Here is a 16985-nt window from a genome sequence, read left to right as displayed (position 1 = left end):
ATGTGAGGGTTCACTGATGCTTTTAATAAGGTGGCAGTTAGGGGACTGCGTTCACATCATGATTTGGCAAAACCTGTGATTCCCTCTTTGAATCTTTTATGGCAACCCTCATTACCACTTGGTTAATTAGAAATGCTCATTTTGCTGAAACAGTATCTTCTAACCCAAGTTTTGGTTCACATTCTGGGAGAAAATTCTCGAGTATATTGGTCCTGACTTCAGGAGAAGTTAGTTAACATTCAAATTATCTAAAGTACTCTAATCAGAAACAGTCCGCAGGTGGTTTGATAGGCTTTGAGACACTCTAATCAGAAGCCCTCACTCGCAAGGATTTAACTCTGTCTGTAATTAACACCAAGTTTGTGAATTAACACAGTAACTTTTAAAATAATTTTCACTGATGAAAAGTGCTCAGTGTATGTGGAATGGCTAGAAGTATTGTACAGCCACTGCCATCCTTTCATGACCAGGGAATTAGAATCTGGAGACTCAGGTAGCCTACACCTTTCTGGAAAACTTGTGGATGACATGTGGTCTTATGGAGGTTTCTGTCACTTGAGCCCATCTAGAAGATTAGCTGAGTTTTCTCACTAAAGTATTATTGCATCTGCCTGGTTATGGTCTATGTTGTCTTCACAAAAAGTGTCTTGAATATCTAGCTAAGAAGTTTGACCTTTATTTTCAATTATTGTAGAGTTATGAAAAGCTTTCAAGTGGAAGAATAACATGAAGAAATGTATGCTTTAGAAAGATTATCCTGATGACGGTGGCCATTCCTGCTGGCAAAGAGATCAGCTAGAATATTGTAGCAGAGCATGGTTAGCTGTTCACCAAACCTGTTCTCTCTTCCTCCTGAGCACACAACTAGATGGTATATGCCAGTCTCTCTTAAAGATGGGTAACACCATATGATGAGTTCTGGCCAAAGGAAAGTGGATAAAAGTAATGTGTGTCACTTCTAGGCCTAGCACCAAAGCTCCATCAACATGCAATGCTGCATGTTCTTGACCCTTAGGAAGAAATATATGAGGACCGCAGAGCCACTAGGTAGAAGTTTTCTGGGTCTCTGGGTCATTATTTGGAGGAGTATCACCCATGAAATTAGAATTCTATTTTGGATATTTTGTGAGTGAAAAATTTCGATTGTGTTAAGCTGTTGATGTTTTGTGGTTACTCTATTACAGCAGATCCTTTCAAATGAAATGAAGTTACTACTATAGTTTGGTGAAGGATGACAAGATTGTGAAACAGTGCAGTGGTTATGGGGCTAGAAAAAAACAAACTTTTATAATAGATTTTAGGAGATAGAAGTAGCAAGGGGTATTGACTGATTTACTGTGAAGTAAATGGAAGAATAGAGAATTACTTTTAGCTTTTCAGCTTGGGCAACTGGGAAGATGGTAACAGTAAAAATGGTAATGATAATATAGAATTCATAGGATACTAACAGCTGTTTTGAAATGATAAGTATATTACCAATTTGAACCTTTTACTTTTAGGTATAATTGAAAGATTATTTAATTTGTTTAAAATTTTTTCTTATCTATCCTTTGCCATGCCTTGCTATGGGTAGAGTATACTTCCCTGCTCCATTAGTTATGGGCTTGGCCGTGTGATTTTCTTGGACTAATGAAATGAAAGTAGGAGCTTCAGCTTGCCTATTCCAAACAGAGCCTTAAGAGACGTGTTTTCATTTCCCGTGATTGTTCCTTTTCTTCTGCTCTCCACCACATCATAACCTAGGGTTTACTTCTTCATCCATCCCATTATGGTTCATATCTCAACACAATCTGGAGCAGAGCCTCCACTGGTGACCCACAGAGCCCCAAACAAGAAACAAGTGTTTGTACTCATGAGCCACATGGATTGTGCAGCAACATCTCAGAAAAATGGACCTATTTAGATGAGATAGTTACAGTATGAGGTTGAGAAGAATGACCTGGAGATGCAGATTTTGAAGTTGCGGTCACTTAGGTCATTCAGATGGCTGAGGCCACCCAGACAAACCATGGAAGAGAAGTCCAAGGATGGAAATAGCCCTAAGAGCAGCAGCAATTAACATATGAGTCAGGAAGACAGTCTACAGTGGAGAATGAGAATGAATAGTCAGAAGCATAAAAAAAGAACCAAGAGGAAGTGATGCAGTGAAAACAAAGGGGTGATAGAACTTCAAGGAAGGTGTGATGAGCAGTACCAGACATCACAAGTTCAGGTAAAAAAATGCTGAAAATAATCCTTTGATTTTAGCAAGTGGAAGACATTACTAAAAGTCCCCTTTTATTGTAAGATTTCCAGTGGACTTAATACAGACTATACACAATTAATATTGTTCACTTAGTGCTTGTCAAGGGAATGCCTTTGTTCAACTGCACTTATGCAAATGTTAAGAAAAGATGTCAAATGAAAAACAATCCTGACATTTATTCAGCATTTTGTACAATTAAGCTTCTATATCATGTGAATCCAAAACACTGTCGTATGGCTTAAAAAATTACTGGTTTACTTTTAATCGTATAAGACAATGATTTATTAAAATGATGCAATTTATCAACGTTTGTTCAATCTATAACAGGATGGCAAAAAAAAATTTTCAATTCATTCATACAATGTCAGACTTTAAAAAGTTATAGAAGCAATCACATTTCCAAAGAAAAATAAATTATGAGTGGAGTAACTGTCCACAGGGACATTTAGGGACATTTCTTTCAACCAACATTTATTGAACACTACCATATGCCAGGCAACAGCCTCACATGGCCTTCAGGAGACCTGAGACCCTTACCAGGACTTGGGTCTGTTTTACCTCCTCTGACATGGGGATACACCTAGGTATGGTAACATTAACACAAATTATCACTAGGGAAGCTGGTCCAAATGAGGCATCAAGTCACAAAGGGACCAATAATTATTAAGTCAAAATTCTAAGGTAAGAGTCTTGGCAGGCTGGCCAGGCTTCGGCAAATTTAAGCAATGTCATAACAGCCTTTTTACCCAATGAGATAGAAGCATGAAGAAGATGAGTTAATCCAAAGTTACTTAAAACAGGTATTATCAAAAGAGAGATATACATTTCCAATTTTTTTTAACTTAACACTTATATATTTACATTCATTTGCAATCTTTAGGTTGTCAGACCTAGGACTTTTCTTTGGGTAAACATCTGTGATCAGACACTCAAAGGTGCCTTTCTTGCCTAAACCATAATTATAATGTATTAGCTAAGATTTCTAGTTTGTGGATTCTTAAAATTGGAGCAAGAACATCAAGACCCTTACAGGCAAACTGAACGCAGAATCCCTCTGGATTTGGGATTTTTCGTGATTTCCCTTCCATTATTTTAGAGTTGTCTAGCATACACCTAATTTGTACTTTTTATTATTTTTAAATTTTTATCTCTACATGTAAATTGCCTTAATGATTTTTATACCATTTATAAGTTAGTCTTATTATTGCTCTTGTGATCTTCATTATAAAACAAGTAAATGAATATTCTACTCAGTAAGAGCACACAATGAGACTTAAACTCCCAATAGGTTCAAGTCACAAATATGTCATTTTCCAGCAGCTTGACTTAGGGAATGTATTTAATCTTCTTTTCTTAGCCTCATTTTCCTCACCTATAAAATGTCAGTGACCTCGTATTATAGGTAATGCATTTTGTGAGTTTTAACACATTGTCGCTGCAGATATTATGCAGTTGCTTTGACTGGGATTGCTATTGTGATTAAAAAAACAAACTTTATGTATCCTCCTGCAGCTAGTGTTTAAATAGCTTTATAATGCCTTTCTATAGAAGAAACGCGTAATCAAATTCTTGTTCCACTGTAGCTTAACACAGGGGCAATTGTCTTATTTCAACTGTATAGGCCCCATAAGAGTACTTCTTCCCTAGAACTATTTTTAATAATTCAGACTTTCGGAGTGAGCTGAAATACTGGATAGAGAATCGTGAGACTTGGTTGCTATTTCTGACACTGTAACTAATTCAGTATTCTTTTGGGACAAGGCATTTGACCTCGTTTTACTTTAGTTTTACCATCTGTAAATTGTTATCAAAAATGGTTTCTGATATAGAAAATCTGCAAGGTTACTTTTATTGGGGAAGATATCATTTTTAAAAATTATGAATAAGTTTTGAAAATTAAAAGAATGTTACTTAAAAAAAAAACCAAAGAAGGTACTTTCTAAGTGAACGGCTAGGTGCATAAACCTCTTGCACTATAATTGTTTGCAAAGATATCTGTCTGGTATAGATAGAATCAATATTAATTGTTAATTTCCCTTTCCCTTCAAAGGAAACACATGAGAGAAATCTTTGGTTTCCTTTTAAGGACATTTTAAAATAGCAAAAAGCAAAAAGGCATTGTGCTTTTTTCCTTTTGTTAATAGAACAACTGCAAAGACCAAACTCCTTGGGGAATGGTGTGAGAATCCCACACTTGACCACATGTGTTCCAGCAGGGCTTGGCTGATGGTGTTTAGTCCTTTCTGGTTAAAATTGGCCAGACTACAAACTAAGGATAGAGAATGTCTAAGTCAATTTCCCTCCTGCGATTCCTTCAAACTTTAAAAAAGTTAACATGTCCTCACCATTCTTGCTTGTGGTGCTTTTTCCCTTGCTTATCCCTGACATTAAAGTTACCCACTGATGAGACGGTCCCGTGGAATGGAAACAAGGTTAGACCTCTCTAAAAACTAGGGGTTAATCAGATGTGCTAGTGCGTTCCATCAACACCGATCACACTTTGATTTTTACGTTTGCTAATTGACTTTGAAAAAGGAGACGTTGTTTGCAATAGCTACAACGAAAATTGTTAACTTAAGGGCTAAATCATTCATACTGTGTGTCAGTTCCTATTTCGAACTCAGAAAACATTGCTCATGTCCAACCCCAGCCTGTTAGAAGTAGCCCTGGGAAAGTTTCAAAGTACATTTCCAGAGCAGACCGTAGCATCATGCCTTATTTCTCTCCACAGCCATTTTTAGTCACCAAACTCTCTGGGAAACTGAAGTAGCCAAGTTTTACATCAGAGATGAAAAAGATTTCCAAATTAGTTCTGGGTCTCCAGAGGATACCTAAAGGACTTAATATTACTAGTGTATATTTATTATTTGGCAGTCCTCTAAAGTTTAGTCCTTTATATTTTAACAAAACCATAAGAAAGAATTTTTGCTTTTTCTGAGAAGCTGAAATGTTAGCACTAACCTCACTGCCTACAGAAGGAGTGGTGGAAACGACACATCTCAGAGGCAGGAATGAAGGAAAAAACAGGAGTGGTGGAAACGACACGTCTCAGAGGGAGGAATGAAGGACTAAAAGGAAGGAGTTTTGATGAAATAAAACTAAAATATAATTTTTAAAAATTATGAACAATATTTAAAAATTAAAGGAAGGTTAATTTAAAAATAAGAAGGTACATTCTGTTGTAAAGTGAATGGCTAGGTGCAGAAACCTCTTGCACTATAATTGTTTGCAAAGATATCTGTCTGGTATAGATAGAATTAATGTTAATTGTTAATTTTTCTTTCCCTTCAAAGGAAACATATAGGAAAAATCTTTGGCTTCCTTTTAAGGACATTTTAAAACAGTAAAAATCAAAAAGGCATTGTACTTTTTTCCTTTTGTTAGTAGAACAACAACTGCAAAGACCAATACGAGTTTTGATGAAATAAAAGAGGATTTATTCCTATTCAGCTTTCTTCAAACTCCATTGCCTAGTTTAAATGTCCATCCTTCCTTGTGTGGCTTCACAGTATTGACAATCTCTGATTGAATCCCTGATGTTTTTATTCAAGAGATTTCAAAATCCATTAGGATTACCTCTCTATTAGCAGAAATTCTGCTCTACGGAGTTTCTGATGAACCCAGAAAAGACATCATGGGTAGATCACTGGAACTCATGCTATTTACCTAGTAACTTAACTTGAGAGAAACTAAATGGTAATAGCGGAGTGTTTCAGGTAAGCTTGACTAGGATACTGCAGTATTTTTGACGTGTCAAAGTAACGTTAAGTCTGTGATAAGATGGGATGACAATTTCAGGATATTGTCTCTTAGCAAATCTAGGACATCGATTCATGCTAAATTTATACACACATGCAAATATCACATTTCTAATATGTGATTCATCTTATCTAAATAAATAGGGCAAATGATCTCAGCGATTAGGATGAAACAGAAGACTTGGTGCTTCAGGTCTGCTGCTCTAAGTAATTTATTTTCTGGAAAAGAAGACTTGGAAAAAAAATGGGAGAGGTAAAAACTAAAATACTTCGAAGTAAATGTGTACTATGTCTGCACATTCCAAGCTTCAGAAATATGTGAAACTTGTGCAATAAGTTCTAATTCTCCCAAAGAATAGTCAGAACTCCATTTTTACAAAAATACAGAAGAGAGAATGGGGGAGGTTTTGATGGCTTTTAGAAGTCTAGCTTAATTGTACTATTCCAAACTGAAAGAAAAAAATAAGAGTAGTAGAATCAAATTTTTCTATCTGGAGGCTAAGCTGTTATTTATTATAGTTATAAATTAACTGATTTGCTGTTTAACTCTTTTTGGTTCACTAGAATTCTAGTGGTAAGTTCTTCACTGAACAGTGGTGTGAATAGCATAATAGTAGTCTAATGTCATTTAATGGAATTTCATCTAATTTTGTAGCCATGTTTTGCAGGCTGGACAGTTTGGCTTGTCTTAAGTCTGCATCTTTTCAAAGATCGATTCTATAGTCTTTTCTTAGACCACAAAAATAAAACCTTGACCAAAAAAAGTGTGTGTGTGTGGATTGTGTGTGTGTGTTATTTAACCTCTTAGTATCATGTTTCATACTTGTATAAAGGGAGTAATAGTACAACCTACCTTAAATGACAGCTTTGAGACTTACACAAGATAATGATTCTAAAATGCCTCAGTTATAATAAATATACAATAAATTTAGGTATTTTAATTAATGTTGCAATCAGAAGTGTTTATTAATATTCAAAAATCTGAGTGCCTATTTTCTAGCAGACACGGATGTTGTAAAACTTATCTTGTATATTCTCAGTAGTCCAATCTCATAACTTAGAATTGATATATAATGTATAATTTGCATACCAAATAATTCTGCATGCTAGAATTTTTGCAGGCAAACTTTTCTGGGAAATTCATGTAGTACTATAGAAATGAAGTTAATGATGTTTATCTTAGCTAGAGTGAGTGAGGTCTTAGCTTGAGTCAAGAATGCTCTTAAGAAAAAAATTTACTATGGAGATAAAGAAAATATTGCCTGTCTATCTATCTATCTATCTATCTATCTATCTATCTATCTATCTATCTATCTACTTATCTATCTTTCTGTATTTCCTTCATTCTTTTTCTCTCTCCAACTGTTCAATTTCTATTCTCCCTTATGTAAATTTCTTTTTATTTTTTCTTTCTTTAATCCTTCCTTCTCCCCTCTCTTCTTTCTTCAGATGATGGTTATTATTGCTCAAAAGCTGATGCACACTTTACCTATTCTGCATGCTTCGGAACTGGGATCTATGAATACAACTTATTTTCTTATACAGACGTCTGCAGGATAACCAAACACACCCTGGTCTCTCATAAAGACATGGCTTTCCAGGACAGCCTAGCCATGGACTGATGGGATTTTTGTTCTAACATGTTTGTTTTATTTGGGACCGCTGCACCTATTAGCACTGTTGAGGTGTCTACCACCCATCTACGCTGAGTTTATTTTCTAGCTTAATTCAAGAATTCTGGAATATATTTAAGATGATTTTGTAAAAATACCTAGTTTTACTCCATGGGACTCTGAGTGCCATGTTGGATGCACCTCTGACAGTGGGAAAATGTGGAACAATTCTAACTTGGTTTGAGATTTTACTATTTTCTTTTATATCAGAGATCTTTATTAAAATACATGATACAACTCAGAATGATCATGTAGAGATTGGGTTAAAACGTATGTGGGCCAGAATCACCATCTTTGGAACGAAAGAGTGAGTGAATTAGGAGCTATCTCAGTTGTATATCAGTCTCCTGTATATCAGATTGAATAATCTTTTCTGGTATGGAAGTATAATAAATTAGATTGTGAGGCAGTATATTTGGAAATTAAATGACCCTGAAAACAAGATAGCTATATACATCGACCAAATTACTAACAAATTGAACTAGTCAGTGTTTGGTTAGTAAAACAATCACCATTCAACATAGTTCGAATGGGAATAAATTTAATACAAAGAATTGGATGCCTATAGAATATTTGGAAGGACAGGGGGACCACAAGTCAGGAAAAAGTCTGCTGCCAGTGCTTCTCACGGATAGATTGTAAACCAGGACTCTTCTGGCAAGAGGTTCCATCAGCAGACTGTCCTGTGGTACGGGGGAGAGTTTGAAGATGGCGGAGGATGTTTCTGATGTGACGCTGGATAGTCTCGTGAGAGTAGTCCACAGTCCGGGAGCCTTGGAAGTTCCCATCATTGGTCTGTGTATCACTATCTACTAGACCTGTAGGATGTACTGATCCAGGAGGCATCAGTTCCCCTTCCTTTATTTTGCATTGGATGATGATAAAATACGGAGACATAATACTGTAAAAAATGGAGATATGGGGATATGTGTATATGTATAGCTGATTCACTTTGTTATAAAGCAGAAACTAACACACCATTGTAAAGCAATTATACTCCAATAAAGATGTTAAAAAAGAAATTGTACTCACCTTAACAACATCTAGGAGTAATTGAAGATAGAATGAGCAATATTTATATAATTCTGCAGAAACAGGCTAGGGTATTTTTTTAATTAACGTTTTTATTTTAGAACAATTTTAGATGTATAGAAAAATTGTCAACGTAGTACAGAGAGTTTCCATACATCTTCATCCAGTTTCCCCTATAATTAGTATCTTACATACATATGGTTCATTTGTTATAATTTATGAACCAGTATTGATACATTAACTAAAGTCCACTTTATTCCTATATCCTTAGTTTTAACCTAACATCCTTTTTCTCCAGGATCCCATCCAGGATACCACATGACATTTAGTTGTCATGTCTGTTTAGGTTCCTCTTGGCTGTGAGAATTTCTCAGACTTCCTTTTTTTTTTTTGATGATCATGACAGTTTTGATGAGTACTGTTCAGATATTGTGTAGTATGTCTCCCAACCAGGATTAGTCTGGTGTTTGTCTTATGATTAGGTTGGAGTTATGAGTTTTTTAGACGGAAGACCACAGAGGTAAAGCGCCATTTCATCACATCATAAGTGTACACACTGTCGTGATTTACATAATAAAGGGTGCATGACACCATGACTTGTCACTGTCGATCTTGACCTTGACCTTGATCACACAGCCGAGGGTTTTTTTATTCACAAATGATAACATTTTATTATAGAAAAAACATCCCAAATATAGGATTTCGTAACCACTGGTAGGTGAACAAGTGCAAATTTAAAAGTAAATACAAAGTAAAGAGGCAAAACCTACAAGCATTTTGTCTTTAAGAGAAAATGTAATGTTCTTCTGCGGAGGTGATCCCACCCAGAGCACGAATGTGGCTCCATCCCCCATAAAGGTATCAAGTTTGTTTTCTGAACTACGCCCAGTTTAACAATTTCAAAATGATGGCAAGGAGTGACATTGAAAAAATCACTGAGACTGAGTAACTTTCTATTGACTCTTACTCGATAAGGGCTCCCCATCACACTTTTTTCTAAGAAGTACAGGAAGGAAGAGTCAATTTCAGTGGTGAAATCTGACAAACAAAATCTCAGCTGTCCCCCAAACTGGGTTAACATGCTTTTGGCCCCAACACTTCGGGTCTGAGTGAGCTAGAAATCTGTGGAGGTAAATCTGCCAGTGTTGCCCGATGGTGGTGACTGAGGGAAAAACTGGGCCCACAGGTTCCCTCTGGTGGAGAGGAGGCTTCTGCATTTCCACATCCTCCCGGCCTGGAGAGCAGCACCTCTGTAATCCGGTGGCTCCTCTCAGCCACAGCTGCTCTGTTCCCGGGGCCAGGACGTTCTGTGGTGGCAGGACCTCGCAGTTCTCACAGGGACACGAGCTGGGTAGCAGTCATTCCCTTCACAGTCAGTTACTGGCCAGCTGGGCAAGAGGTGTTTCTAATTAGAAAGGTGGAACTCAGGTTTGGTGCTTTTTTTCCTAAGTGCCTAAATAACTAAGCCAGGCTGTTTATACAGAAACATTTTCATAAGAAGATGGTTTTACCCAGACTGTGTTATTCAGAGGTATCTATCTCAGCAGCCCAAGATAAACCTGAATTTGAGGTTTAGGACCTGAGTTTGTGTCTGCATCATATCATGTATTATTGATTAGCAAACATTTGCCATTAAGGAATTGGGAGCAGGCAGAGACGTGGTTAAAACGTGTCCGGTAAGATTACTTAATGATTTCTCCAAACTGGAGAAAAGGTAGTAAAAGAACGACAGTAAAAAAGGTAAGGAAGCCAGAAAGTAGCTGGATTTACTGCATGATATACAATAGCCAATATTATTTTGAACTAAATTCTGTGTGATACCTAATGTATACAGGTCTATGAAAATATATTTACAGTACTTATTGGAATAAGCCCAGGAAGGATGCATAGTGTTCCAGCAGGTCCTTCTGTAAGTAAAAACAGAGCACAGGCTTCAAGCTGTCAAAGTGTGATGGGGAGCCTTTATCAAGTAAGAGTCAATAGAAAGTTAAGAATCAGTCTCAGTGATTTATCCAATGTCACTCCTTGCCATCATTTTGAAATCGTTAAACTGGGCGTAGTTCAGAAAGCAAACCTGATGCCTTTATGGGGGATGGAGCCACATTCGTGCTCTGGGTGGGAACACCTCCGCAGGAGAACATTACATTCTTTTACATGGGAGATTTGTCCCTTCTTCCCCATTTATTGACTTATTCAGTCAGTAATTTATATCATTATTTACTCATGGACATTTATTTTATACTTTGGGTTACAATCCAGGACTATTTTATTTATTTTTTTCCTCAGATTTCTCCAGCTCTGGCTATTGGGAACTCTTTCAGTCAGTGCCTGTGTCCCTTTGTCATACTACCATCCTTGTGGAGTTTTTCTTTTTTTGATCACTTTCTTACTTTCCGTCACTACAAAATTCTTCGGGCTCATCTCGTATATTTCCTACCTTATTTCTAAGATCAGCATTTCTTTAAAACGCCTTGGTTCCTTTGATTGAAGAATAGTATTAGAAACCAAGATCTTTATCATATTAAGTGAAGTAAGTCAGACAGAGGAAGACAAATATCATACGATATCACTTATGATATAGCTTATTTAAGTTAAAATAGCAAAGGATTAACTAAAGAAATATAGGATACTTCTTAAATTTTTGTATCATCACTTGTTATATGATATTTTTGCATCATCATTTGTTATATGATATTTTTGTGTGCTTGCTACCTTATAATATCTCTTTTACGGAGTAGAGGAAGTGTGCTCTGAAAGCCCAAAAGTGAGAAAGGAAAGGTTCTGATTGTGTCATTCCTGTCAACCATACTGAATAAAAAGAAGAGACAAATGTCAAGTCAGGGGAATAGCTATGACCAGATTTTTTTCCATGGTGCTTAATGACGAACTACCGTCCTCTGGCTTGCCCCATGGAACACTTCTTGAATCTTTACATAGACCTTTAAAAACACCTCACTATTAAGTGAGAAACCAGGGAGGCAATATCTGGTTACCATCTATTGTCAACTTGAGTAGAAGCTAAAAATGTATTACTAAAAGAACCCTTTTTTACTAAAATCTCTCTCAGAATTCTCAACCTTTTATATTACTTACAAAGCAAATTTATTCGTCATTTATTTTTCTCCCCAAAGAAGAAAGATGTTCCTTTCACTTTTGGTGAAAAGCCCTTCTAAAACAATTCCTCACCTATTGTGTTAAAAACTGTGCCAAGTGTTTGGAGGATGCTAAGACAGAGATCTTGCTGTGCAAGTTAAATGAAACTAAAATACAGTGACGGAGATGAGGCACACTGATAATTACAATTCTCGTTCACTCCACAAATACACAAGCAATTAGAGGAATGAGGCTCAAGGAAATATATGGAAAGCAGAGTTTTGGGAGTTGTGAGCACTAAGACATCTTGTCTCGTTGGGTGATCGGGAGTTTCTGTAAAAGGCCGGAGGAGGATGTGATTTGAACAGGTGAGGTCATTCCTGACAGAAGCAAAGCTGAAGAGGAGGAAGGGAGTGTGGGGTGTTTTGGCGGATGAGCAGGGAGTTTTATGCATCATGAGTCCATGCATCATGATGAATATTGTGATATAAGATTAAAAATAGGTAGGTAGACCATGACACGGAAGCAACCTAAATGTCCATCAACAGAGGATCGGATAAAGAAGATGTGGTACGTATATACAATGGAATATTACTCAGCCATAAAAGGGAACTAAACAGTGCCATTTGCAGAGACGTGGATGGACCTAGTAACTGTCATACAGAATGGAGTAAGTCAAAAAGAGAAAAACAAATATTGTATAATAACGCTTATATGTGGATTCTAGAAAAAGGGTACAGATGAGCTTATTTGCAAAGCAGAAATAGAGACACAGATGTAGAGAACAAACTTATGGTTACCAAGGGGGAAAGGAAGGGTGGGATGAATTGGGAGATTGGGATTGACATATACACACTCCTATGTATAAAAGAGATAACTAATGAAACACTCTTTATAGCACAGGGAACTCTACTCAATGCTCTGTGGTAACCTAAATGGGAAGGAAATCTAAAACAGAGGGGATATGTGTGGTTCACTTTGCTGTACGGCAGAAACTAACACAACATTGTAAAGCAACTATACTCCAATAAAAACTAATCATAAATAAAAGGTCGGCAGGGCTAGAAGGCAGGGGACACTGAGTGCTGACTGGGGATTTTCAATGGAGGCGCCATAGAAAGGTTTCCAGCAGGAGGTTCAGTGAGCAGAGCTGTGTCCCGGAAAGACTAGTCAGCCGGAGGAGTCTGGAGGGACTTTGGCGTGGGGTCAGGGAAACTGAGGAAAAGGGGTGAGACGGGAATGCTTTGAGGTGACCTAGGTGAGGAGCTGAGGGCTGAACGGTGAGGTGACAGCAGAAATGGAAGGGATGAGGGGGGACCAGAAGAGAGGGCACAGTCGGGCTGGCAAATGATGGATTCCAAGGGATGCAGGAGGTCAAAGATCTCTTCCTCGTGTCAGTCCTGTGACTAGAGGGCTGTTAGCAGGGCAGGAGAGACTAGGTGAAGCTGGAGGGCTGAGATTTGGACAGGCTGAATTTGAGGTATTTATGAGATAATGTTATGTTGGACTGTTAGAAATAGGATTACTAAAGCTGGGCAAGCTGACTGAGGAGGAGGAGGCCAAGGGAAGGCCGAGTCCTCAAGAATGTTAAATCAGCGTTTACGGGAGGTAAATGCAGGAAGTAAACACAGACCAGAGGAGTTTATTGGGGGATTTTTATATACCAATTTTTGACAATGTGACTTCACAATTAGAAAAAGCTTATATTGAAACTGATGGAGGCTCATAGCAGGTATCAGGGTGGAAAGTTCCATTCAAGTGACTGGAATTAGAAGATAAATTAGTATGTGTGATGAGATTTTATTGATTACTGAACCCTGAATTACACTAAAGCAGGGGTTCTCCATGTGTGGTCCCTGGGAAACTGGGGACTAATTTTTTTGGCTCCATCCTAGGCCTTTTGATCAGAAACTCGGAGGTGGGCCCAGAATTCTGTCCAGGTCATTGTGACACATGCTGAAGTTTGAGAACCACAGCACTAGAGCTGCTGACACCCACAGGTAACCCACTGCCTTGAGAGAGCGGGAAACAGAGCAGTGGTCCTGGGAACATAAACGCAGGGCAATCAGCAGGTAACCCCTCATTTCCCACCACACAGTGTGATGGGGTTAGGGATGCAGTTGACTCCTCATTCCAGCTAATCTTTGCCTGCTTCCACCTGCTTACTTTAATCTGGAGCAGTGAGAAAGAAAAGAAAACTCATCTCTCGTTATCTTTCTTTATGCCCAGTCTTCTCTTCATCTTTCCTGTGTGTCATGGGCTGAATTGTCTCCCGCCCGCCCCTCCCTGTAATATATGTTGAAGTCCTAACCCCCACTATCTCAGAATGTGACCCTATTTGGACACAGAGCTTTTACAGAGGTGATCAAGTTAAAATGAGGTCGGTGGGTGGGCCCTATTCCAATATGACTGATGTCTTTATAAAAAAGGGGAAATTTGTATATAGAGACAGACATGCACAGCGGGAAGATGCTATAAAGACCCTTAAGAAGAAGACAGTCATGTGACAGAAGTGATGCATCTACAAGCCAAGGAATTCCAAGGATTGCCAGCAGATACCAGAAGCTGGAAGAGGCAAGGACAGATTCTCCCCTAGAGCCATCAGAGAGAACATGAGCTCTGCAGACACCTTGATCTTGGACTTTTAGCGTCCAGAATTCTGACACTAAATTCTGTTGTCCTAAGCTACCCCAGTTTTGGGACTTTGTTATGGCAGCCCTAGGAAATGAAGGCAGTGCTCTAATTTCTTTCTTTTTTTTTTTTTAAACATCTTTATTGAAGTATAATTGCCTTACAATGGTGTGCCAGTTTCTGCTTTATAACAAAGTGAATCAGTTATACATATACATATGTTCCCATATCTCTTCCCTCTTGCATCTCCCTCCCTCCCACCCTCCCCATCCCACCCCTCTGGGTGGTCACAAAGCACCGAGCTGATCTCCCTGTGCTATGCGGCTGCTTCCCACTAGCTTTCTATTTTACATTTGGTAGTGTATATATGTCCATGACACTCTCTCACCCTGTCACATCTTACCCCTCCCCCTCCCCATATCCTCAAGTCCATTCTCTAGTAGGTCTGTGTCTTTATTCCCGTCTTGCCACTAGGTTCTTCATGGCCTTTTTTTTTTTTTTCCCTTAGATTCCATATATATGTGTCAGCATACTGTATTTGTTTTTCTCTTTCTGACTTACTTCACTCTGTATGACAGACTCTAACTCCATCCACCTCATTACAAATACCTCCATTTCATTTCTTTTTATGGCTGAGTAATATTCCATTGTATATATGTGCCACATCTTCTTTATCCATTTATCTGTCGATGGACATTTAGGTTGCTTCCATGTCCTGGCTATTGTAAATAGAGCTGCAATGAACATTTTGGTACATGACTCTTTTTGAACTATGGTTTTCTCAGGGTATATGCCCAGTAGTGGGATTGCTGGGTCATACGGTAGTTCTATTTGTAGATTTTTCAGGAACCTCCATACTGTTCTCCATAGTGGCTGTATCAATTTACATTCCCACCAACAGTGCAAGAGTGTTCCCTTTCCTCCACACCCTCTCCAGCATTTATTGTTTCTAGATTTCTTGATGATGGCCATTCTGACCGGTGTGAGATGATATCTCATTGTAGTTTTGAGTTGCATTTCTCTAATGATTAATGATGTTGAGCATTCTTTCATGTGTCTGTTGGCAATCTGTATATCTTCTTTGGAGAAATGTCTATTTAGGTCTTCTGCCCATTTTTGGATTGGGTTGTTTGTTTTTTTGTTATCGAGCTGTGTGAGCTGCTTGTAAATCTTGGAGATTAATACTTTGTCAGTTGCTTCATTTGCAAATATTTTCTGCCATTCTGATGTTTGTCTTTTGGTCTTGTTTATGGTTTCCTTTGCTGTGCAAAAGCTTTTAAGTTTCATTAGGTCCCATTTGTTTATTTTTGTTTTTATTTCCATTTCTCTAGGAGCTGGGTCAAAAAGAATCTTGTTGTGATGTATGTCATAGAGTGTTCTGCCTATGTTTTCCTCTAAGAGTTTGATAGTGTCTGCCCTTACACTTAGGTCTTTAATCCATTTTGAGTTTATTTTTGTGCATGGTGTCAGGGAGTGTTCTAATTTCATACTTTTACATGCATCTGTCCAATTTTCCCAGCACCACTTATTGAAGAGGCTGTCTTTTCTCCACTGTATATGCTTGCCTCCTTTATCAAAGATAAGGTGACCATATGTGCGTGGCTTTATCTCTGGGCTTTCTATCCTGTTCCATTGATCTATATTTCTGTTTTTGTGCCAGTACCAAACTGTCTTGATTACTGTAGCTTTGTAATATAGTCTGAAGTCAGGGAGCCTGATTCCCCCAGCTCCATTTTTCGTTCTCAAGATTGCTTTGGCTATTCGGGGTCTTTTGTGTTTCCATACAAATTGTGAAATTTTTTGTTCTAGTTCTGTGAAAAATGCCAGTGGTAGTTTGATAGGGATTGCATTGAATCTGTAGATTGCTTTGGGAAGTAGAGTCATTTTCACAATGTTGATTCTTCCAATCCAAGAACATGGTATATCTCTCCATCTATTTGTATCATCTTTAATTTCTTTCATCAGTGTCTTATAATTTTCTGCCTACAGGTCTTTTGTCTCCTTAGGTAGGTTTATTCCTAGATATTTTATTCTTTTTGTTGCAATGGTAAACGGGAGTGTTTTCTTAATTTCATTTTCAGATTTTTCGTCATTAGTGTATAGAAATGCAAGAGATTTCTGTGCATTAATTTTGTATCCTGCTACCTTACCAAATTCATTGATTAGCTCTAGTAGTTTTCTGGTAGCATCTTTAGGATTCTCTATGTGTAGTATCATGTCATCTGCAAACAGTGACAGCTTTACTTCTTCTTTTCCGATTTGGATTCCTTTTATTTCTTTTTCTTCTCTGATTGCTGTGGCTAACACTTCCAAAACTATGTAGAATAATAGTGGTGAGAGTGGGCAACCTTGTCTTGTTCCTGATCTTAGTGGAAATGGTTTCAGTTTTTCACCATTGAGGACAATGTTGGCTGTGGGTTTGTCATATATGGCCTTTATTATGTTGAGGAAAGTTCCCTCTATGCCTACTTTCTGCAGGGCTTTTATCATAAATGGGTGTTGAATTTTGTTGAAAGCTTTCTCAGCATCTATTGAGATGATCATATGGTTTTT

The sequence above is a fragment of the Balaenoptera borealis genome (genome assembly GCF_965194805.1).
Source record: "Balaenoptera borealis genome assembly, chromosome: 4".
Taxonomy (NCBI): Eukaryota; Metazoa; Chordata; class Mammalia; order Artiodactyla; family Balaenopteridae; genus Balaenoptera; species Balaenoptera borealis.
Note: the sequence above shows the minus strand (reverse complement) of the source record.